Source organism: Hibiscus syriacus, unplaced genomic scaffold (genome assembly GCF_006381635.1).
Source record: "Hibiscus syriacus cultivar Baekdansim isolate YM2019G1 unplaced genomic scaffold, ASM638163v2 tig00110864_pilon, whole genome shotgun sequence".
Lineage (NCBI taxonomy): Eukaryota > Viridiplantae > Streptophyta > Magnoliopsida > Malvales > Malvaceae > Hibiscus > Hibiscus syriacus.
This window is the reverse complement of record NW_024062893.1, coordinates 1,405,088-1,429,240: the sequence shown is the minus strand read 5'-3', so window position 1 is coordinate 1,429,240 and position 24,153 is coordinate 1,405,088. Positions and strand designations below refer to the sequence as shown.

Sequence of the window (24,153 nt, the reverse complement as noted above, 5' to 3'; positions counted from 1 at the left end):
TAAACTAGATTAAAACCTCAAAATGTTTAGCAAAGGTTTCTAGTGACCTTGAAAGAAAATTTCAAGATCCTCTCAAGTAAGAAATTCAGAGGTGTAAGGCAGGAAAGTGAAAGGCTAAAAATCAGTGCCCAAAAACCTCTTTTCCAATAGAACTAATGCAATCAAATCTTGTGAACGTTACATGGAGCAAGATGGAGCAAGAGAAGGAGAAAGGAAATCCAAGCAGGAAGGTTTCACTGAATGTAATCCAAGACTGTCCTATAGAATTAGGAACAAATTGTTAAGATACAAGCCTCAAAACATCTCAGACACTTGTATTAGATTTTCTGATGCCAAGTGTGACATTAGACATTTTAAAGAGTCTAATAAATACTCCACCAATCATTGCATCAATTGATGTTCAAAACCCAGCTAATATTATCATCCCTAAGAAGAACCATTTTGGATCAAATTTTGGGCTCAATTTCCAACCAGAAAAGAAATGGTTAAACAAGCAAGAAGAAAAGAAAGAGGTTAGCATGAAGAAATATGATTGTCTTTTGAGGAATATGAAGAATACTTTCTAGTTTGGAAAGGTTAATGTTGAACCACATTTTGTGGAAACAACTGATGAAGAAGAGAAGATGAAAGATAAAGAGCTGCATGTTAGCAAGATGCTTGAAGATGCTGAGGTTGGAAAATTTGCATTGAAATCTAACCATGTTTCCCTGAAGAGAAACTTAACAAGTGGAGAACAAAGGATCTTCATGTAGTTTTTTAGAATAAATTTAGAGTAATACCCGAAATTAACCCTTATGCTTTTGCCCACTAGCATTAAGGGATATTTTGTGAATGACTTCTATGTTAATTTTACTTTTTTTTTTCAATTAAAGATGTTTTAAGTGGAGAACAAAGGATCTTCCTGTAGTTTTTTAGATTAAATTTAGAGTAATACCCGAAATTAACCCTTATGCTTTTGCCCACTAGCATTAAGGGATATTTTGTGAATGGCTTCTATGTTAATTTTACTTTTTTTTCAATTAAAGATGTTTTCCTTGATTTCTCAAGCGGTAATCATTTTATACATTTTCATATTCTTTATCATTCTTTATATTCTTTTATTTCATTTTTACATTTTTTTATTATTCCATTCATTCTATACAAATGTCTACTACTCTTCTAAATGTATATATTCGTTCCAAATTTTCTTTACAGGTGCCCTAATCATTAATAATATGAATGTTTCTGAATTTTAATCATGAAATAAATTTTGAGCGACCCGTGTTTAGTAGAAATATATGAGTGCAAAAATGAGGTAGAATATGATGTTTCTAGAAAATCATCAACGCTGGTGAAAAAGGAGGATAAACAGAGCTTATATCATAAAGAATTAATCGAGATTCTGAATCTATAATTAACGAAGAAAGAAGAAATATAGAAATTGACTTTACTTTTTCACATGAAATAATGCAATAACTAGTAGAGTTACTACAAGATTTTAAAGAAATTTGTTCTTGATCGTATCACAACATGCTAAGATTGAATACAGATGTAATAATGCACAAATTCCTGATAGACTATTAACCCTCTATCTAATAGTCTTTGAAAATTTATTGAGATGTGTACTGGGACTGTATGATGAGTCTGGAAAAAAAATAGAAGAGCCATCTACCATTTTAATAGGAAGTTCATTGATTGAGAGATCTAATACCCGTCAATTCAAAAGCTATGTTGTGCCTTGGTATGGGTTGCCTGAAGGTTTAGGTAGTACATTACAACTTGGCCGATCTCTAGACTCGATCCTCTAAAGTGCTTAACACAGACATCATCATTAACTAGAAGAATGGATCAATAGCAAGGGTTGTTATAGAATCTCACATTGTGTATGCAAGCTAAAAGATGATAAAAAGGAAGTGTCGTAGTATATTTTCTGGCTAGTCATGCATCAGATGATTATGAGTCCCTCATTTTTAATTTTTCATATGAGGATTTATTGTACATCTCTACTAAAGAAGAAATTAAATTAAGAGATGAATCTCGGAAACTTTAATGGGGCTTTCAATGCTTTGAGAAATGGAATTGGGGCAGTGTTAATGTCTGTTACCCTTTCACAAATAGACCAAAGCTCTTTTGCACTAACAATATGGCAGAACTTGAGGCTTGTGCTTTGAGGATAAGAGAAGTCATAGAAAGAATATGTCAGTGCTTAAAGTATGTGGAAGTTCCTCGATTAGAAGTCTATAAACTACGAAGATAGTGAGAATTGCCATAGGAAATTATCATTCATTGTGTATACATATCCAACTTCAGTATGTACCCTGATGAGGTGCAACGTCATTTCCATTTGGTTCTGGAATAAAAATAATCTTACTCATCACAGTCGAGACTCGTTACTTCAAGTTTCAACAAAAGTATAACTGAGGCAAAATTTAAGCATGATGTGATCAGTTGAACTCTGTTAGAAAAAGAGGTTGAAAGTTATCTGCTATGAACAAAGGTGTCAGAAGCAAATGACGTGAGCTCATGATAAGAAAATTTGTCTAATATAAGTCTGAGATGGTGATCTAGTGATTGAAAAGATCTTTCCAATTCATAAAGATTTCCTTGGGAGATGGATGCTTAATGGAGAAACGACCAAATATTGTCAATGAGGTTGTTTTCGGAGGAGTGTTGTTAAATTAAGTAATCTAATAAAGTCAAATTTGGGATAAGAAGTACTACACTCGAAGAAAGGAGAATGACAGAAAAGAATAAGGAAAAAGAAGAAAAAGAAGAAAAAAGAAAAAAATGAAAAAATAAAAATGAAAAGAAGAAGAAGAAGAAGAATAAAGAATGAAGAATGAAAAAGGAGAAAAAGGAGAAAAAGGAAAGAAAATTAAAATGAGGGTTTAAGACGATAATCCAAAAAAATCATCTTGAAACCAAATGAAGGATTTGAGTTGAAAACCTGAAAAGGCGAATCAAATATGTTAATATTAGACATTTGGCAAATAAAACCCTCTGATGATTCTGGTACTTTGGGATGAGTTTGTGTTTGCAAACATTTTGGTGATTCTGAAGTCCTTTAGACACAAGAACTTACTTCTATGCTTCGGGGCCATATTTTGTTGATTGATTTACAAAGCCTGATATTTTAAAAGGAGCTTCACATCTACAGACACTTTGACAACACTTGAGATCTTCTAAACAGAAGCTTACCTCAATGCTCCAAATTATATCAAGTCAATTGGTTCATGAACATTCATGTTAGTTATGCTTAAGGCATCTGACTTTATTTCTCGATTTTTACCCTTTCAATGGTTGTCATGACTTTATAAAATTCTAATTTTCTCATATCGAGCCCTAATTTTGTTCATTTACAAGCATCTTATAAGTAGATTAACGTAGTTGAAAAGAAAATAAAAGATTTCTTGGTATTACTTTGAGCTAATCTTTTAAAGTACATGGAATCAAAAGTAGCCCAAAAACCTTAACAGTCGTGTTCATTTGTAAAAGATTGTATAAGCTGAATTCATGAGGACAACTATTCGATCCCCGTAAAAGTTTTTTTTTCAAGATGTTGTCATCTGGGGAAAATAAATAAGATGATTTCTAAAGAATGATAGAGATCCTTGAAGCTAGCGAGTCTTGTTCTGTCTCAAATAAAAATGCAAGGGCAAGGGAGACATTCTTCGATCCTTGGAACAATGAAGTCTGACAGATCAAAAGACTCAAGAATAAAACTTTTCACACTTCTTTGTGACATCATCAATAACCAATTAAGAATCAAATAACCACCTTAATAAGAAGAGACATGTATTATTTTGAGATCTCATGGCATCTCAAGTCATAACAAATGTTCAAGTCATTCCTGTATTAAATGTATTAATCACTTGTAAAAGCAAGTTTGGCAATAAGATTTTTGATAACGATGATTAAGAGCGTCATAAGTACCCACATTGGGGCATGACCAAAGACCTGAATCATGTGAGGATAACAAAATTCAAGTCAATAATGTATTGAGAATAAAACTCGTTGCTTGGAGTATCATGGGTAGAATATAGAGATAATAAGAGCTTACTTTGAAAAGCAAACCATTCATGCTTCATTTGGCAGGATAGTCTTGAAGAAACTTCTTTAATAGAATAGTTTGAAGAAAAAACGTCAGATCATATACTTGATTACAACAAGAATTAAAAGATAGCATTTCTTCTGAGGTTTTCAATAAAAAATAAAAGCAATAGAAGAAATAAGACATAATGACACGATCTGATCAGATTGCTCTTCCAAAAAAGAGAATGATTGCTTGAATTCACAAGTTTCCGCACTATTATTGGAATAGGCTCTAGCCAACATTTGATTAAGTGAAGGAAGATCGAGTTCTCCACTTTGAAGTCAAAATGAAAATGAAACAACATTTTTGCATCAATGAGAACATCATTTGCATAATAAAATGTATTACATTTAGACACATTTAATTGTATTCATATCTTCATAAATAAATGCATAGTTTTTTACAAATTTTCTAAATAAATAAAAAGGCTTATGACTTCAATACCTCGAGAAGAGAAAATCATGTTTAGAGTGGCAAAGTCTCAAGAACAAAGGAGCCAAATCCACAAAAATATTATTACTTGGAAGTGAGGCATGTCACCCAGCCACTAAGATGTTTACATATGATTTGTGAAAAATGAGAGCGATTTTCAAAGTTTCTCATTTAATCTTTCCCAAAATTGAAATTTTCAAAAAGTAAGAAAGCGATTTCCAAAGTTTCTTACTTAATAAATTATTTCCAAAAAATCTATAAGACCTTCAGGTATGATATTTTCATTTGATATTTTTGGAAAATGAAAAATTGATTTTCAAAGTTTCTCATTTGATACGACAAAATTTATCTCACTTGAGATTGTTTTTCTTAAAAGCAATTTCATCTCACTTGAGACAATTTACGTTGAAGCACAAGTATTGGAATTGCTCCACTTCACACAATATTTATCTCACTTGAGATTGTTTTTCTCAAAATCAATTTCGTTTCGCTTGAGATAGTTTCATTTGAAGCACAAGTTTTGGAAATGCTTCACTCAAAACAAGATTTATATCACTTGAGATTGTTTTTTCTTAAAGTCAAATTTTTCTCGCTTAAGACAGTTTTCTCTTGAAATACAAAATTTGGAATTGTTTCACTTTAAACAAATTTTATCCCATCTGAGATAACTTCGATTGCAACAAATTCTTTTCATTCATGTTTGACAGGAATTCAAAAAGTTAACAGAGATTTTGTTTCACAAATCCATGACTAAAAAAACATTTTGATCGAATCTATCGCGGAAGAAAGTGGATTAACATTTCCAATGGAATAAGTCATAATGAGAAGAACTCCTCCGAAGAACAAGAAGAAGTTCATAATGAGAAGAAATTGTTCAACCTTTTGCTCGACTCTATCGCAGAAGGAGATAGATCAACATCAGCATTTTATTCGATTCCATCACAGAAGGAGATAAATCAACATTTCCAATGGAAAGGTTCATAATGACAATGACTCATCCGAAGAGGAAGAAGAAGTTCATAATAAGAAGAATTTGTTCAACTTTTTGCTCGACTCTATCGCTGAAGGAGATAAATCAACATCGTCATTTTGTTTGATTCCATCACAGAAGGAGATGTATCAACATTTCCAATAGAAGGGTTAACAATGAGAAGAACTCATCCAATGAGGGAGAAAAAGTTCATAATGAGAATAACTTGTTCAACCTTTCGCTCAAATCCATCAAAAAAGGAGGTGGCCCAACATTTCCAATGGAAGGGTTCATAATGAGAAGAACTCATCCAAAGAAAGAGAAGAAGTTCATAATGAGAAGAACTTGTTCACCCTTTTGCTAGATTCTATAACAGAAGGAGATAGATCAACATCACCATTTTGCTCAAATTCATTGCAGAAGGAGGTGGATCACCATTTCCAATGGATTGGTTCATAATGAGAAGAAGTCGTCCAAAGAAGGAGAAAATTTCATAATGAGAAAAACTTGTTCAACCTTTTTCTCGATTCTATCACAGAAAGAGATAGATCAATATCAATATTTTGTTTGATTTCATCACAGAATAAGGTGGATCAACATTGTCATTCTTGCTAGACTTAATCACAAAAGGAGGTGAATCAGCATAATCAAAGAAAAAAAGTTCATAGTTAGAAGAACTTGTTTGACCTTTTACTCAAATCCCTCACAGAAGGAGGTGGATCGCTATTTCCAGTGGAAGAGTTCATAATGAGAAGAACTCACCCCGAAGAAAAAGTTCATAATGAGAAGAACTTGTTCATCAAAGGAAAAGAAGTTCATAATGAGAAGAACTCGTTCATCAAAGGAAAAAATCATAATGAGAAGAGCTCGACTAATCATTCAAGAAAAATGGGAAGTGATTAAAGAAGATGAAGTTCATATGGAAGAGCTTGTTCAACCTCAAAATTCACCTTAATGAGAAAAACTTGTCTAATTTATCAGAGAAGGAGTTGAACCTTTTGCAAAAAAGTGAAGAGTTCATAATGAAGAGCATGGAGCTTAAAGATTTCAGGTAGCCAAGTTGGATAAAATTGGTACTTTATGTCTTCGCTCCATTCTCGTTTCACAAGAATGAGCGAAGAGGGACAATTATAATCACCATTTTATCCATAAAAATTAATTAAAATACAAAAAGAAAAAGTCAAACACCACAATGCCCTGCCATCTGCGTCTGCTCCATGCCATCACTCTATCACACCACGCCAATAGCTGTTATCACCTAATCCTAGTAGCTCGCATCCTCAGCAGGACACCAAACATAAAAACAAAGAAAATGAAATTTTCTTTCATGTAATATGGGTTATAAAACCCCCAAAAATAAAAAATTATAAGGGAGTTCTTCCCCCAATTTTTTTTTGTTATCGCCAATTCTTATCTCTGAAAAACAAAAGAGAACACTATAAGAAATTCTTATCCCCCTAATATTGGAATAAAAAGCTTTCTTAAGTTCCTATTTTCTTCATTTTTTTTCATTTTCAGCACAATTTGTTTTCTTTGTTTGATATCAAAAGCTAGTACCAAAACAGGGAAGGAGTTAGACATTTACCTTGGTCATCGTCGGGTCCAGAGTGAGCATTTATCCAATGGTTTGAACCCTTCGTTGGGGTTTGTGTAGCTGATGGTTTGTTCGGTCTAGAGTTTTATAGGGTTCGATGATCTCATTCGAAGGAAGAAGAGAAGAAAAGAAAGAGACTTAGGGGTTTAACATCGTTTTAGAGGGTGATTTTGTCTTCCACCGGTCGACATCGGTGCTGTTAAAAACTTGGATTGCCATCGATTTACGGTGGCTGGCGTTGGTGGTTTTTTTGCGAGAGGCGGTCGCATGGTGTTGACAGGGGGATTGAGAGCACGAGAGGAAGAGATATGGGCTTAGTAAAATTTGAGTTATATTAAAATTTTTGGTAAAATCCTCTCTTATTCCCTGCATCTCATTCGCTTTACTGTGCCTTTTTTTAAATTTATTACAATTTTAGCCTACTGATTTACTAACTTTCAATTTGGTCACTTTTTTGGTTTATTTTTATTTTATTTTGGTCACTTTTTCACTTTATTTTAATTTTTGATATGCTAATTTATTTGTTTACATTCTGGTCATATTTTGCATTTTTGTTTTATTTTAATTTTTCATGCTATTTTTTTGTTGATTATATTTTGGTCACTCATGTTTATGTTATTTACTGTTCAATGCCAATTTGGTGTTTTTATTTATTTATTATGTTTTTAATCCTTGTTATTAAAATACAAATATTTAAATATTAAACTTTATCGACCTTGTGGTGACTCGACCAAGGTACGATCCACAATACTATGGTCCAGACTCTACTAACATCTAACCGCTAACCACTAACTGCTAACTTGTTTTTTATTTATTTATTTTATATTTAAACCATAGTATGACCTTGTGACGACCCGCCCCGAGTACTACTCACATTATTTACGGTCCGGGTAAAATATTAAAAATTAACACTAAGATTTTATTTTTATTGCTCTTTTATTTTTGTCATTTAATTTTATTCACATTTAAATTTCTTCCCTTTACTTTTTATTTATTTAATTGCAGTCCTTTAATTTCATTACTTTAATTTACTGTCTTTTTATTTGTTCCCTTCATTTGTCAGTACTTTAAATTTAGTCCTTTTATTATTACGCTTTATTTTCTGCCTATTCTATTTTAGTCCTATGAATATATGTATGTATGTTTCATATTTTATCACATTGAATGCCTTATTTTGCTATCTAGCATTTTGATCCTTTTGTTATTTATCATTTTATTTTATTTAAGCACTTATATTGTGTGATACTTATTTTTGGATCATTGTTTTTTATTGTGTTTATATTTTTTCATTCTAGTATAAACTTTCATCATCTAGCATGATTAATATAATTTGGATTAATTGGCTTATTTTTTTTATTTTTGTCTAATCAAATTATTTTAATCTATAATTATTGGGAGAAATTATTATATTCTTTTTATTTCATTTAGAAAGAGAAATATTCATCCTAAAGTATTTTAGGGATTATTTTCTCTTCGATTGTAAATATTGGAATATTTTCTATTTCTCCTTAGAATTTTCCGTTAAAAAATTGTATGGTTGAATTTGGAATAATAGGATCATAACTTAAATTTATATTTGAATTCTTAGATTTCCATTATTGGAGACAATTTATAATCGATAGGGTACCAATTTTGGGCGTTGTGGGGTGCTTATCATTCCCCACGCGTAATCAGACCCAAACCCTTTTTTTATTTTATTCAAAAAATAAATTTCTGGTTACACGTAGACTTGTTTATCTTTTAAAATGATTTTTTCTTAAAAACTCTTTTAAAAGACCTTTTTTAGGTATTCGACCTACCTAACCCAAAAGGTTGATGGCGACTCCAAAACATTTATTTTACAAAAATTAAAATTTTCACAAATAAGTCGAGACTCGTTCCGAGCTTAAGAGACGGTTACAACACTTTATTATCTGTATCAAATTGTAATTCATCATTGTGGATTGAGTATTATTTCAGACCTACTTCGTGAAATAGGATTTCCTGCTCATGAAATCAAATCATCATTTGTAGTGAGTTTGTTGCATATATTTCTTATATACTTATTTACCCACTTACAAAGCTCTATAAGTGTGAAAGATGGTGATTGGAAGCTCTCTACAGACTTTCATTTCCTTAGGAATCCTCATTGTGGAAAAGATATTCATGTGAATTATAGTTGGAGTGAAATAGTATTACAATTGTTTCAATTTGTAATAAATATGGCAAAACTGGTAATTAGAAACTTTTGGTGGTACTGGAAATCTTTGATATAAGGAGTAGAAACTCCTCCGTACCTTACTCGTTTTGATGGATATTTATTTGTGGTCAGATGATGGGATTCAACCAGAAATGGTTGAGTTTGAAATGAACCATTTGCTCAAGCTAGTTCATGATAAGAGATATACTAACATCTCATTTTCTAGTAGGGTTCAAGTTCAAAGCATCGAAAAAAGTCGAGAAACCCCAAATGTTGCTTTGGTTGTTTATAAGGGTCAAGAAGAACCGAAGAAGTATGGTTCAGGTTCAAAGCATTGAAAGAAGTTGAGAAAACATAAATATTGATGTAGCAACCCGAATCTTGGGTTAGTAGTTTTGGGTTAATCCGCAAGTGTGTTAGATAAGTCCATTAGCCTTATGGGAAAATTTAACCCAAGTAGTGTAAGTTTGGGATTGGGTTGAGCCCAAGCTGTCATAAAGATGACACCTTTATAATAGGATTAAGACTTAGGGGACAAAGGCAACGATTTTCCCATAAACTTTCTCTAAAGTTGAATTCCCTTAATAAGGGATGATGTCAACATGGAAGAGCTTCATGTCTCTTTTTCTTCACCCTTGTCTTATTCCTCATTCAAACTCCCCATTGTGTCTTAAGAAACATAGCAACTTGGTGACCTAACAAGCTTGGTCTAAGACTCTAAAAGTAAGAATCATATATTGGTTATCTCAAGTCTTCCTTTGCAAGTTTTAGCTATGATAACCAAATATGGGTTCAGTTGGGGGTTTTAGAACCTAAGTTCAATTAGCTTGATTTTGGAGGGATTTGAGCCCTAAGAGATGGCCTAAACTCTTCCTTAAGCTTCCCAACAACATTAGTAATTCTTCTGTTTAATTTCATGCCTAGTTAGAGAAATCGGAGAAAACTCCAAGTCCAAATAAAATGAGAAGTTGACCATTGGTTGAGTTGAAAGAGTTCTCAGTAGCTTAGGACTCAAGGTAATTCTCTTATAACTCAACTCTACTACAATGTAGATCACTAGGTGTGTTTGTTAACTTGCATGAGTCATAAGCATGTTAATGGTATATTTCAGTATTTAGTGTTTTCAATATATTTATGGACCTATTATAACCCCTACTATCATACATAACACTCAAATAATGTTTGAGAACCTCAACATGACTTTTGGTTTAGTTAGTGGGTCATTTTTATGCCCAAATTATGATATTTCTAGGTGTGTATATTGATATTGGAAGAACAATATCGATATTGTTCATCAGATGTTAAAAATAAGGGGATTTTGGGAGGTTTCGATACTCGTACAATGGGTATTGCTACTGTAGGTAAGGTATCGATACCCGCAGAGTGGTATCGATACCAAGTTCACTTAGCAGATTCCAATAACCATTTTCTGTAACAGTATTCATGGGAGTATCGATACTAAGGTATTTTCCAAAACAACGAAGCCAAATTTGGTATCAATACTTAGGATAATATTGATACCACACCATAAGTATCGGTACTCAAATTGGAGTATTGATACTACCCCTTTTCTTTTGGTTCCCAATAGCGAGTTGGTATCGATAATAAGATGTTAGTATCAATACTCAAGGTCAATACCAATACTAAAGAGGCTTAGTATCGGTACCCACAAACTTTTTTGAGTAAGAAACCCAAGGGTTTTAAGGGATAGATTTGAAGAACCCAATAATGCCATAACACTATAAAAAAAACTACAAGTGAGAACAGAAATAAACCCATAAAAATTAGAAATAGTAACAATTTGGATATATCTCATTCAGTGTCAAGGCACTTTAGTTTGCCAACTAGGTACAGATGCCATAAGACTCGACGGAGTAAGTTGGTAGGGTGTACGTCTTTGATGTAGTTCTAGATCTAACCCTGAATAACCAAGGGTATTTTAAGAAGGCTAGAGGGCTGTGTTTCCTAGGATACAGAACCCTCAGCCACACTATGATGTCTATTTCAACATGTCATGTTAGCATATTCTTACCTATGCCCCTAGCATACTCATTTAGCGAATGCATATAGCACAATATAGTTATTAGTGTGACACTGAGCTCTTAAGCTCAACGTTTGGAATGTGTTTTCTTGCGCAAGTTCTTAGGAGACTGTCCGTGGAGCGTTATCGTCACCATATATTCTAGATCAATCTAGGCTTTAGAGTATATTTTGATTTCTATTAGAGGGCATGTACTATTATAAACCCTTTTTGTATTCAATTATAACTATATTTTTGTATTAAACTCAACATTATTATTATTTTGGATATTTGGGAGCTCTCACTTATTTGTAAACTCAGATTTATTATGTTTTCATTTGATATCACTATGGATGGTTATTTTATAATGGTTACAATCGTTTTTAAAAGAAAATTTTTGGGTTAGACACTTTGGTGGTCCCTTGTGACACTTTAAACCCTCAGTCTTCTAGTTGAACTGGATTAGGGTGTTACAGTTGAAAGTCAAACGGTCAGTCAAACATGCTGAATCAGTTAGATTAACGTGCCACGTTAGCATTCCGTTACTAGCTAGTGATTGATTTGTAATATATCGATAATATTAGTGACAAATTTGTTACTTTTGAAAATTTAGTGAGAAAAACAAAAACTTACTCAAACGTTAGTGACTATTTGTGTAGTTTATCCAATTTTCTCAATAAATTTACATGTAACTTACTTTGAACATCAATTTTTCATTAATTATTTAATCATCTTGAGCATATTATACATCGTTTAAAGGTATCATGAATATAATATAAAATTTAAGAAAATAAAAAAATAAACTGAAGATTAAAAATGTATTAATGTAAATAGTAGAGGCAGGGGCAGGGGAAGATTTAAGGGGCTAGTGGGGGACATGACTTCAATATATATATATATATATATATATATATAAGGCGTGTATAATAAATTATTAGATTTAATTACCTAAAAGAATGTGTATATTACTTTGAAACTTATAAAACACTTAGATATTATTTATTGAAAAGAGCTAACATTTATTTATTTTAATTATTATTTTACTTTTAAAAAAATAAAAATCTATTCTTCTTTGTTATTTTTTATATCAAGATATAAATATTTCTTTTTGTTTTTTCTTCTTTAGTTGTTCATATTCTTTGAGTTGCTCATCTTCTATGAGTTGAAGACTTCAATCAAGTTATCAAATATTTTATTTCATTCGAAGGTAAGTTTTTTTTTTAAATATTTCTCAATTTAATTTGTATATATGGTTTTACTTCAAATATAAATTTTAAAATTTATTGATTAATTTGTATATTGTGTGAATTTATTATAAAATTAAATTAATATATTTTTATGGTTATGTGTTACAGATTGTGTGAAAGTGTGAGTAAACAAAAAAGACTAGATTCTTTTTTTTCCAGAAAAAAGACGTTAATAATATATAAATTAGTATGCCATTGAAAACTCCAAGGATTGAGCATCAGAGTTGTAGTTAATCTCCTTCAAATTTTTCTGTTGTTGAAGTTGAAGACGTTAATCTTCAGTTTATAGAACTTGCTCTTGGGTTACGTAAGTCAATATGTGAATATCCAATTAATGAACGAGATGAAATTCGACGAGCGTACTTGAGATCATGTCCGTATCAAATTCGTCTCTCTAATTATCCATTTTCTCAAGAAAAACATCATAGATTTTTTCAATATTCTTGGTTTTCTCAATTTTCTTCTTGGCTCGAATATTCTCCGACTAAGGATGACACATATTGTTTGTCATGTTATCTTTTTACCATGGAATCTAGTAGGAAACTTGTTGGGATGAATTCATTGTTAAAAAGTTTAGAAATTGGAAAAAAGTAAATTCCGAAAAGAATTGTGCTTTTCTTAATCACATTAGAGATTATCATTGTTCAATGTATAATAATGTTGTAAGATCTTGTGTGGATTTGATGAAGCAATCTTGATATATTGACAAAGTAATACATCAAGAAAATTCAGAACAAATTTTGAATAATAGGCTATGAGTCAAGATTTCGATATATGATGTTAGATGGCTTGCATTTCAAGCTTGTGCTTTTATATGTCATGATAAGACACTTAATTTAAAAAATAGTGGAAATTTTTTCTTAAGCTGATTAAGCTTTTGACATCTTATAACAAAGATGTTAAGAAAGTTGTGTTGGAAAATGTCCCTAAGCATGCTAAGTATGTTTCTCCTTTAATTCAAAAGGAGATTTTACATGTTATTGCTAATAAAGTTCAGAACAAGATTCATGAATATATTGGAGATTCAAAATTTTGCATTATTGTTGATGAAGCTCGTGATGAATCCAAAAGAGAAAAAATGTTTCTTGTTTTGAGATTTGTTGATAAAGATGTCTATTTTAGAGAGTGTCTGTTAAACATACATTCATATTAACTCTTAAAAATGGAATATGTGTTTTTCTAGCTTGTCACGGTCTTGATGTTCAAGATATTTGTCGTCAAGGTTACGATGGAGCTAGTAATATGTATTGAGAGTGGAAAGGATTGCAAGCATTATTTTTTAATGATTGTTCTTCTTATTGTTATGTGCAATGTTTTTCTTATTGATTAAAATGTCACACGAAACGCCCTTAGTGGCTAACCCAAAATTTATCTTTGAAACCTTTTTTAAAACCATCATTTAAAGACCATTAAATAAAAACGTAAATCAACATAATCTATTAAGTTTATAAAGGGGAGCTCCCAAAATATACATATGAAAAAAATAATATGAGTATCAAAATAGTGTTACGACTCAAGTATATGAAGGTCTAAGAATAATACATGCCCTTTAGACAAAAGACTCAACATGTACTCTACTGTTGCTCGAACTGGTTGGAACGTCAGTTGCGTGATTGCTATTTGAATGTTTTTCCTAAGTACTTGCACATGGATGCAAATTACGAACACTTAGGTTACTAGCCTAGTGCCACACTAACAATTGTACCATACTAAAAGTGTTCAATAAATGCTCATGCTATCGATTGTAATAAAGAAAGTGAGTATACTCATATGTTGCTCACTACTCTAGGGTAGACATCATGGTGTAGTCGGAGGTTTACACATCTCGAGACACACTCCACTCTAGTCCCCCTAGGGTGAGGTATGGAATCTCAACATCGGATATAACACCCAACTAACCCACCCCTTGCGAGTGTTCAAGCTTCGCGTCCTAGTTAGTCTCAAAGTGCCTTGCGCACTTGCTTAAGGATATCTGGATATTATATACCTCAAAAATATCATCAACTGCTAAAGTAACTCGAGTGTTCTAACTGTTTTCCCGAGCATCAACCAAGGTTAGTTTTATGTCGTCCTAGTTGATATTGTTTCTAGCTGTAATTGTATATTAGCAAGGTTTTCACTTGTAGTTTTATTGGATGGTGTTTTAGTGTCATTGGGTCCCTCAATGTCATTTGTAAATCCCTTGGGTTTATTGCTCCTTGAATGCTTTTCCTAAGGACTTGCACATGGATGCAAATTAAGAACAATTAGGTTACTAGCCTAGTGCCATACTAACAATTGAACCATACTAAAAGTGTTCAATAAATGCTCATGCTATCGATTGTAATAAAGAAAGTAAGTATACTCATATGTTGCACACTACTCTAGGGTAGACATCATGGTTTAGTTGGAGGTTTACACATCTTGAGACACACACCACTCTAGTCCCCCTAGGGTGAGGTATGTAATCTCAACATCGGATAAAACACCCGACTAACCCACCCCTCACAAGTGTTCAGGCTTCGCGCCCTAGTTAGTCTTAAAGTGCCTTGCGCACTTGGTTAAGGATATGTGGATATTTTATACCTAAAAAATATCATCAACTGCTAAAGTAACTCGAGTGTCCTAACTGTTTTCCCTAGCATCAACCAAGGCTAGTTTTATGTCTTCCTAGTTGATATTATTTCTAGTTGTAATTGTATATTAGCAAGGTTTTCACTTGTAGTTTTATTGGATAGTGTTTTAGTGCCATTGGGTCCCTCAATTTAATTTCTAAATCCCTTGGGTTTCTTTCCCAAAAAAGTGTGACAGTAATGATACTAAGCTCCTTTAGTATCAGTACTAACCCACAAGTATCGATAGTCACTATTAGGTATCGATACTTTCACGATGATTACAAGTTGAGAAAGAGAGGTAGTATTGATACTCTTGAACCAGTATCGATACTCCTGAGCTAGGGTATCGATAATATTCAGGGTATTGATGTTATGCTAAATTTTTCTTCGCTTTTTTTGAAGAATATCTCACTATCAATACCCCTATTTGGCGTATTGATACTCTACCATCAGTATCGATACTCCCATGAGTACTGATACTAAAATGGCCTATTGGAATCTGCAAAGTATAGATACTCTTTGGGTGAGTATTGATAATTCTCTTCTTAAACTCTCTTATTTTTAAGCTAAATAATGAATAATATCAGTATTGTTCTTCTTATACAAATACTTGAACCCAAAAATGCTATACTTAGGCATGCCAATGACTCTTTAACCTACCTATGCTCCCTATTGAAGTCCCCAAATGTTCTTAAATTCTTATGTATTAAAGAAGGGGTCATAATAGGTATTTAAACATGCTAAAAACATTAAATGATTGAATCTACCATGGACGTTTATTCATACTACAAAACCCAATGCTCACAAGCTAGATGCATTCTAATTACTCACAAATGGTATGAAAGAGTTGTAAACGTGTTACCTTAGTTTCCTACATGATGGAAATGTTCTCAATCAACTAATAGTCAATTTTTCCTTTCTTTTAGCCTTAGGGCTTTCTCTCACCTCTTTCATTAATCAAAGTCAAGGTAAATGAGTTATTAAATCATCTAGAGGCTCAAAAACATTATAAATATGATTTTAAATCTCTAAAAATGGATTGGGATTACTAAGGACACCTAAAACCCACTTTAAACCCCCATCCATACATCTCTATGGTCAAAACTTGCAATATAAACCTTGGATGAAAGCTTGAGATCTTAGGATTTTATTTTCTTACCTTTAAAAATCTGAAATGTGATTAAGAGTTTACAAGTTTCCACCTTTGCACAAAGTTTGGAAGAGGAAAAACTATAAGAATGGCGAGGATGAAGGTAGGAGACAATTAAGGCTAAAAATTGAGGAAAAAAATGAGTAGGTAAGAAAATTACGTCACCCTCATTAAAACCAATTCAACATTTGTTTGAAAGAGGGAAAAATTGCCCTTTTGGTCTTTATTACATTTAACTATTAAAATACCCCCTCTTTCTAACACTTGGGCCTAACCCAGGCCCAAGTCATCCTTGATCCAAGTATTACATAGACATAATGGGCTTGTTTAAATAAATCTCGGGTTAGCCCGAAATTGTTAACCTGACATTTAGAGCGTTACAAATCTTCCCTCCTAAAAAGAAATTTCATCCTCAAAATTTACTTGGGTAGAAAAGATGCGGATACTAAACTTTCATATCCTTATCGATTTATCAGGTTGCTTCATTGACTCTGTGGTCTCTCCACAAAACCTTTACTAGGGGAATCCTCTTGTTCCTTAACTCTTTCAGATCTCTTTCCAAGACCTTATCGGTTCTTCCTCATAGGTCATGTTAGGGCTCACCTTGATATGCTCTAAGGGTATGATATGAGAAGGGTCGAAATGGTATTTTCTAAGCACAAAAATATGGAACACGTTGTTAGTGGGCTCCAACTATGAGGGAAATGCTAATCGGTAAATTATGAGTCTAACCCTCTCGATTACCTCATACGAAACCTATAAAGGGCAGGGTTAACTTTCTCTTACATTTGAACTGACATACCTTCTTCCACATAGACACCTTGAGGAACACCTTGTCCCCCACAACAAACTTGATATCCTTTCTCTTCAAGTCCTCATATGACCTATACTTGTCAGAAGCTTCCTTCAACTGACTCTGAATCAATCAGACTTTTTTCCTAATAAAATTTGAACCCACAATCCTTCGTTCAATAATTTTCATCCAAAAAAGTGGAGTTTGTACTTTTGTCCATACATAGCCTTATACAGAGCCATTTGGATAGTAGGTTGATAATTATTGTTATACGCAAACTCTATTAACGATAAATGGTCTTCTCAACTACCTTCAAGGTTTATGATGGTACACATAAGCATGTATTCTAGGATATGAATGACAAGCTCAGACTAGTCATTTATCTGAGGATAAAAAATAATGCTAAAGTGTAATTTGGTGCCTAAGTATTCATGAAGAGCTTTCCAAAATCGAGAAGTGAAACGAGGGTCTTTATTTAAAATGATCGAAGTGGGGACTCCATACAACCTTATAATCTCACGAATGTATATATATAATAACCTCTCTAAGGTGTAATTCATATAAACCGGTATAAAATGAGCCATCTTGATCAAACGATCAACTATAACCCACATTGCATCGTATATATGCCTAGTCATCGATAACCATGTCACGAAGTCTATGGTTATCATGTCCCACTTCTACTACAGTATCTGAATCAACTAGAGCAACCTTAAAGGATCTTAGTGTTCCACTCTGACTTTTTGACATGTTAAACATCTAGCAATGAACTCAAACACTTTTCTCTTCATGCCCGACCACTAATACAATGATTCAAGTTCTTGGTACATCTTGTTATTACCTGGGTGGACTGTGAGAGAACTGCAATGTGTTTCATAGAAAATCTTACCATGCAACTACTAATCTGTAGGCACACACAAATGACCTCTAAAGAAATGTATGTTTCCATCGTGCAACTCAATACATGGGGGCTTGCCTCGATGGATTTGTTCCACGTGAGCCCTTAGGCGACTGTAAGAACTTTACAACTTCTTAACCTCGCTCACTAACTCAGGTTCCACTCACAGCTCAACCAATAACCCACAATCACTAAATAAGCTTAAGTGTTCTAACAAAGCCATCAACTTAACATCAATTTCTTGCTCAAAGCGTCAAGAACAACATTTGCTTTTCCTGGGTGATAGTTGATCACACAATCATAGTATTTTAACAACTTAACCCATCTACGCTATCTCAAATTCAACTCTTTCTGCGTAGGCAGGTACTTAAGGCTTTTATGATCAGTAAAGATGTGATACTTATCCCCAAAAAGGTAGTGTCTCTGAATCTTGAGCATGAAAACTAGTACTGCAAGGTCTAAAGCATGGGTGGGAATATTCCTCTCATGAGTCTTGAGTTAGCGGGGTGAATAGGCTATCACTTTTCCTTCTTGAATCAAAATGCAACCAAGCCTATTTAGGGAGGCATTGCTAAACATGGTGAAGTTTTTCCCTGACTCAAGTTGGGTCAAGACCGGGGCTTAAGTTATAATGAAATTCAACTATTCGAAGATCCTTTGATGCTTTTCACCCTACACAAATGATATTTCCTTCTAAAGTAGCTTAGTCATTGGGGCATCTATCATCGAGAAACCCTTTACAAACTGATGATAATACCCGACAAAACCTAATAAGTCGCGTACTTCAATCACATTCTTTAGCGGTTCCCACTCTAATATGGCCTTAATCTTATAAGGATCAACATGAGTACCATCTGCAGCCACTACATGACCTAAAAATGAGATTTTGGATAACTAGAACTCACACATCCCAAACTTGGCGAATAGTTATCAGTCTCAGAGTATTTGTAGAACTATACTTAGGTATTGGTCATGTTCTTCCTCTGATCACAAATAAACAAGTATGTCATCTATGAAGACCACCACAAACTACTCCAAGTACAAGTAAAAGACTATATTCATTAGGTCTATAAATGCCACCAGGGCGTTGGTGAGTCCAAACGACATCACAAGGAACTCATAGTGACCATACACCTTTAACCTTCAACTGATAGTACCCTAATCTCAATTCTATCTTGGAGAACACATATTATCCCTTAACTTAATCAAAGATGTCACCGATTCTTGGGAGGGATAACAGTTCTTGATGGTTAACTTATTTAGTTGATGGTAGTTGATGCACAACCTTATTGATCCATCCATCTTTTTTTAAAAACAATCGATTCTCCCAAAGGAGAAATACTTGGTTGGATGAAACTTTTCTCTAACGACTCTTGAATTTGAGCTTTTAACTCCTTTAGTTCCATTGTTGCCATGTAGTATGGGGCAATTAGACACCGAAGCAAATCCTGGCATCACCTCGATACCGAGCTCTATCTCTCGGTCTGGTGGTTGTCATGATAACTCTTCCAAGAATACGTTTGAAAAGTCTCGAACTGTTAGGATATCCTCGATTGTTAGAACTACAACTCAGATGTCAACCACATAAGCTATAAATACTTCACAACCCCTCTTTATAATCTTTTACACCTTTGTGACTGACACAATCTGTGAACACTTGGGCTTCTCGCTAATCATCGCGACCTTTTTCCCATTAGCCTTCTTGAGTTTAAGTTGTCTAGCTTTGCATATCAAACTAGCGTCATGCTCTAACAATCAATCTATGCCCAAGATAATGTCAAACTCTTTGAATGGTAGTTCCATTAAATCGGACAGAAAGTTCTGACCTTGAATCCCACGAGACATCTATAGTTAACCTTATCCACAAGGACATCTAATCCTAATGGACTGGACACTATAACCTCATGTCTCAATATCATCTACCAGGGTCTTTCTCTATTCCGATCCCACTACTGCCACACAAAATCCTAATAACCAAGAAGTCCTTATAATTCCAGATTTATCTGATTCTCTCACACAGAAGGAAAATACCACAGTTCCCTCCAATAATGACATTCTTATCGAAACACAACAATCTTTTACCTCTAAAGATCAACAACGGGCTCCTGACTAACTTCTTTATTCTCGGCGTTGTCATTCTCATGAAGCTGACAAAACATCAGTGTCAATTTCATCCCATCCTGAGGACTGTTATGTATCTGAAGTATCCCCGACATCATCATCCATTGATCTCCTGATTGTTGTTCGTAAGGGCACAAGGACATGCACCCAACATCCTATTTCTCGGTTTGTATCATATGAAAAATTATCTAAGGCATACAAGACCTTTGTTACTAATGTTTAATGTTGATCATGTAGAGGCTCCAATGAAGTTCGATTTGAAGCTAGTCACTAATGAAGATGTGGAAGAAGTAGATTGGGGAAGTTATCAACGGCTTATGGGAAAACTCGTATACCCATCACACACATGTCCCGATATTGCTTTTGTTGTGAGTGTCATCAGCTAATACATGCATACTCCAAGAGAGAAACATCTAGAGGTTGCCTACAAAATATTAAGATATTTAAAGGGAACTCCGGGTAAAGGTCTACACTTCAAGAAAACAACAAACCAATATGTGGAGATCTATACTGACGCGGATTGGGCAGGTTCAATTAATGACTGATGCTCTACAAGTGGCTACTGTAGCTATGTGTCGGGGAATCTTGTGACATGGAGCAATAAAAGACAATCTGTCGTAGCTTGTAGCAGTGCTGAGGTTGAGTATCGAGCTTTGTCTTATGGAATGTGTGTTGGGATTTGGATACAATGACTAATGGAAGAACTAAAAATACTACATGTCATACCTATGAAGATGTATTGTGACAACCAGGAAGCAATTAGTATAGAACATAATCCCGTTCATCACGATCGTATCAAACATGTGGAGATTGATTGTCATTTTATCAAAGAAAAGGTTGACTCAGGGGAAGTGTGCATTACCTACTTACCAACCAAACAAGTTGTTGACTTATTAACTAAGAGTCTAAATAAAAGCATGTTCGAAGATCTTAGTGGCAAGCTGCCTTTGATCATTATCTACACTCCAGCTTGATGGAGTGTTGGAATTCCGAGAATCAAGGAATAAAATTATTCCTTATTTCTAGGAGTTTACTTAGTGTAAATAGTTTCTAATTCTAGTTCCTGATTTTTAGGGATCCTTTCTTTTTCTTTGTTGTCTAATTTCCTATAAGTTGTAAGTTGTTGATTCTTTAGAATATAGAGAAAATAAAATTATCTTTTCCTCTCGTAAATTTGTACACTAAGTTTTACTTGATTATATGTCTTGTTATTGAGTCAGATAGGTCAATGCATTTCATTCTTTGATAAAGGACTAGCTTTTGTAGTATCATTTTTTATGATCACCGAGTAATTATGGCAACTTTCCAGGTTGATATTGACTTTGATAAGGAGCCAATTGGAACTGGGAAGGACGGTAGGAGTGTCTATTTTAAGGATATTGGCCATCTACTGAAGAAATTGCAGAGGTAGACAACCTAAAATTTGCGTAAAATTTCAAATTTCGTGTATTTATGCATGAAATTAATAAGCTTGAACTGATCTGCTGTTTTAGGCTGTTCAATCCAGTGTCTTGCGAGATATGTTCAAAAGTACTTGTGAGGCTATTACAAAAGGCAATCCCATGTGGAATCAACTACCTGTGCCTTCTTCGACCATGTACTCATGGGACCCCAACTCAACCTACATTCATGAGCCTCCATACTTCAAGAACATGACCATGGAACCTCCTGGAGCCCATGGCGTGAAGGATGCCTACTGCTTACTGAACTTTGGTGACAGTATAACAACGTATCACATTTCTCCTGCAGGAAGCATCCATAATGACAGACCTGCTGCAAAATACCTACTTGACCGAGGGGTAGATCGCAAGGACTTCAATTCATATGGAAGTCGTCATGGTAACGATGAAGTGATGGTTTGAGGAACTTTTGCTAACATTCGCCTTGTTAACAAGCTGTTGAATGGGGAAGTTGGCCCAAAAACCATACACGTCCCTACTGGAGAGAATATGTATTTGATGCAGAAATGGTGAGTTCTTCGATGTCAGGTTTCAAATCGCGGTCGCAATCGCGTTTTCAGTCATTTCATGTTTACCGTGATTGTGGCCGTCGTGGGCGCTATTGCATGTGTAGCGGGTAATTCGGACGGCGGCGCTACCTCTATTTCGCGGGCGCTATCACATTTTGAAACCCTGCTTCGATGTTAAACCAATTTATTATCTTATTGCAATGACATCTTGTTTTCCTAGCTCTACTTTCATCACCGAGATTTGTTTTCAATAAATGCCAATTTTACAATCAAATTATTGGTTTTGTATGGAATATGTTTTAATCAGGTTATTTATGCAGTCATATTATGCAAATAGTAAGCTCGACAATCAATCTGTAATTTCAGAGGTACAAAGACTCCGGATATGACAGCATTGTTTTAGCTGGAGCCGAGGAAGTGGTAGCTCCCGAGATTGGGCTGCAAAAGGTCCAATGCTATTAGTAAGTCTTTTGATGTGCTTTGCTTAGCTTAGTTGAATTCAAACTGTAAAAAGCTCAACTTCTACTCGAATTTCGAATCAAAGCTTGGTTCAAACTTGATCAAAATTCACTTTTAAAGTGTGATTAAAGATTTAAAATTAGAGAAAATCGAGCAGCTTGAGCTCACTCTATTAGATTTGATTAAACTCGTTTGTCTAGTAAAAAATGAGCTTCATATGTTGAGCTGCTCAACCTTGACTAAAAGATGAACAAGATGATTTAGAATTAATTTTTGTTGCGTTTAACTCGAGTAGGTTGCTGCATGGTTGATGTTTTGTGCACCTGAGTAACTTTGTTGCACAACAGGGAATAAAAGCATTAATTGCCAAAAGTTTTGAGAGAATCCACCGAAGTAATTTGGTAGGAATGGGCATCATTCCACTTTGTTTCAAGTCTGGTGAGGACGCAGACACACTAGGCTTAACTGGTCAAGAACGTTATACCATAGGTCTCCCAAGCAAAATAACCGATATAAGACCTGGCCAAGATGTGACTGTTACGACGGACAATGGGAAGTCTTTCACCTGCACTGTCCTCTTCGACACTGAGGTACCAAATGGTTTAGAATACTCTTTTTTTCTTTTTACGTGCAAAATAGTGCAGCATGCATTGTGCTTTATCATCTGCTATCATGCGATTATCATGCATGGTCATTGCTTTTTAATGAAGAGATGCACATCCTTGTCTGAAACATGCAACTTACCCGATATGGTTATTACAGAAATCTTAGTTTAGATGTCTCGATTTATGTTATTCGGATTTAGGTGTGAGTTTTGAATATAAATGTGTTTTTTAGAATGGATATTTTAAAGTTTTATATGCTTTTAGTACCAGAAGTGAGTGTGTTTTAAAATTGCAGGTTGAATTGGCCTACTTCAACAATGGTGGCATACTTCCTTATGAGAAACTTGATTAAGCAGTAGATGCGTTTTTGAACCATTTTCAAGAATCCGATCATACCAAATAAAGCATCAATGACTAATGTACACAACATTTTCGAGAATTAGAAGTATGAGAGCTGTTTTGAATTTTGAAACACTTCAAATACCTTTTTCATAGTTAAACCAAAAGTTTCTTATAAAATTCACACAAATAAGTATGATAGATCACACACATGATAAATTTCCTTCTTTATATTTATACATAGAAAACACAATTTAAAGTTTGTGAAAGAAATGCAGATACTGATGTTTAAGTCACTACAGCAAAACTATTATGTAGCAGTGTTTTTAGCGGCATTTGGAGAGTAAACGCCACAAACTTTAAACATATAGCGGCGTTTACAATCCAAACGCCACAAAATGAAATTTTAGAGGCGTTTCTTTAACAAACGCCATGATAGAATAGTAATTTAGCTGTGTTTTTAGCACAAACGCCGTAATAGGGTTCGTTTATAGTGACGTTTTTTCAACAAACGTCGCGATAAAGAGTACTTTAGTCGTATTTTTAGACAAATACCACAATAGGGTTCATCAATTGTGGTGTTTGTTAACGATGCATACCTCGTTCGAAGGTAATTTAGGAGTAACTTGTAAAACAAATGATTGATTTCGATGAAACATCAGTGTTCTATACTATGCAGCTGTATATTTGCACCCTTATAATTTTTATAAA

At 34.0% G+C, this 24,153-nt stretch overlaps 1 long non-coding RNA gene and 1 pseudogene across 1 annotated transcript; one reads left to right on the top strand and one right to left on the bottom strand.

Annotated features, from left to right (window-relative positions):
• Nucleotides 1–5,130: 5,130 nt before the first annotated feature.
• LOC120143826 lies at nt 5,131–23,299 on the bottom strand. The gene is made up of 3 exons (XR_005517977.1): nt 23,127–23,299; nt 8,969–8,981; nt 5,131–5,141 (listed from the first exon to the last, which is right to left on the bottom strand). It is a non-coding gene; the product is annotated as an uncharacterized LOC120143826 (long non-coding RNA).
• LOC120143825 lies at nt 21,304–23,462 on the top strand (annotated as a pseudogene).
• The last annotated feature ends 691 nt before the right edge of the window (nt 23,463–24,153 follow it).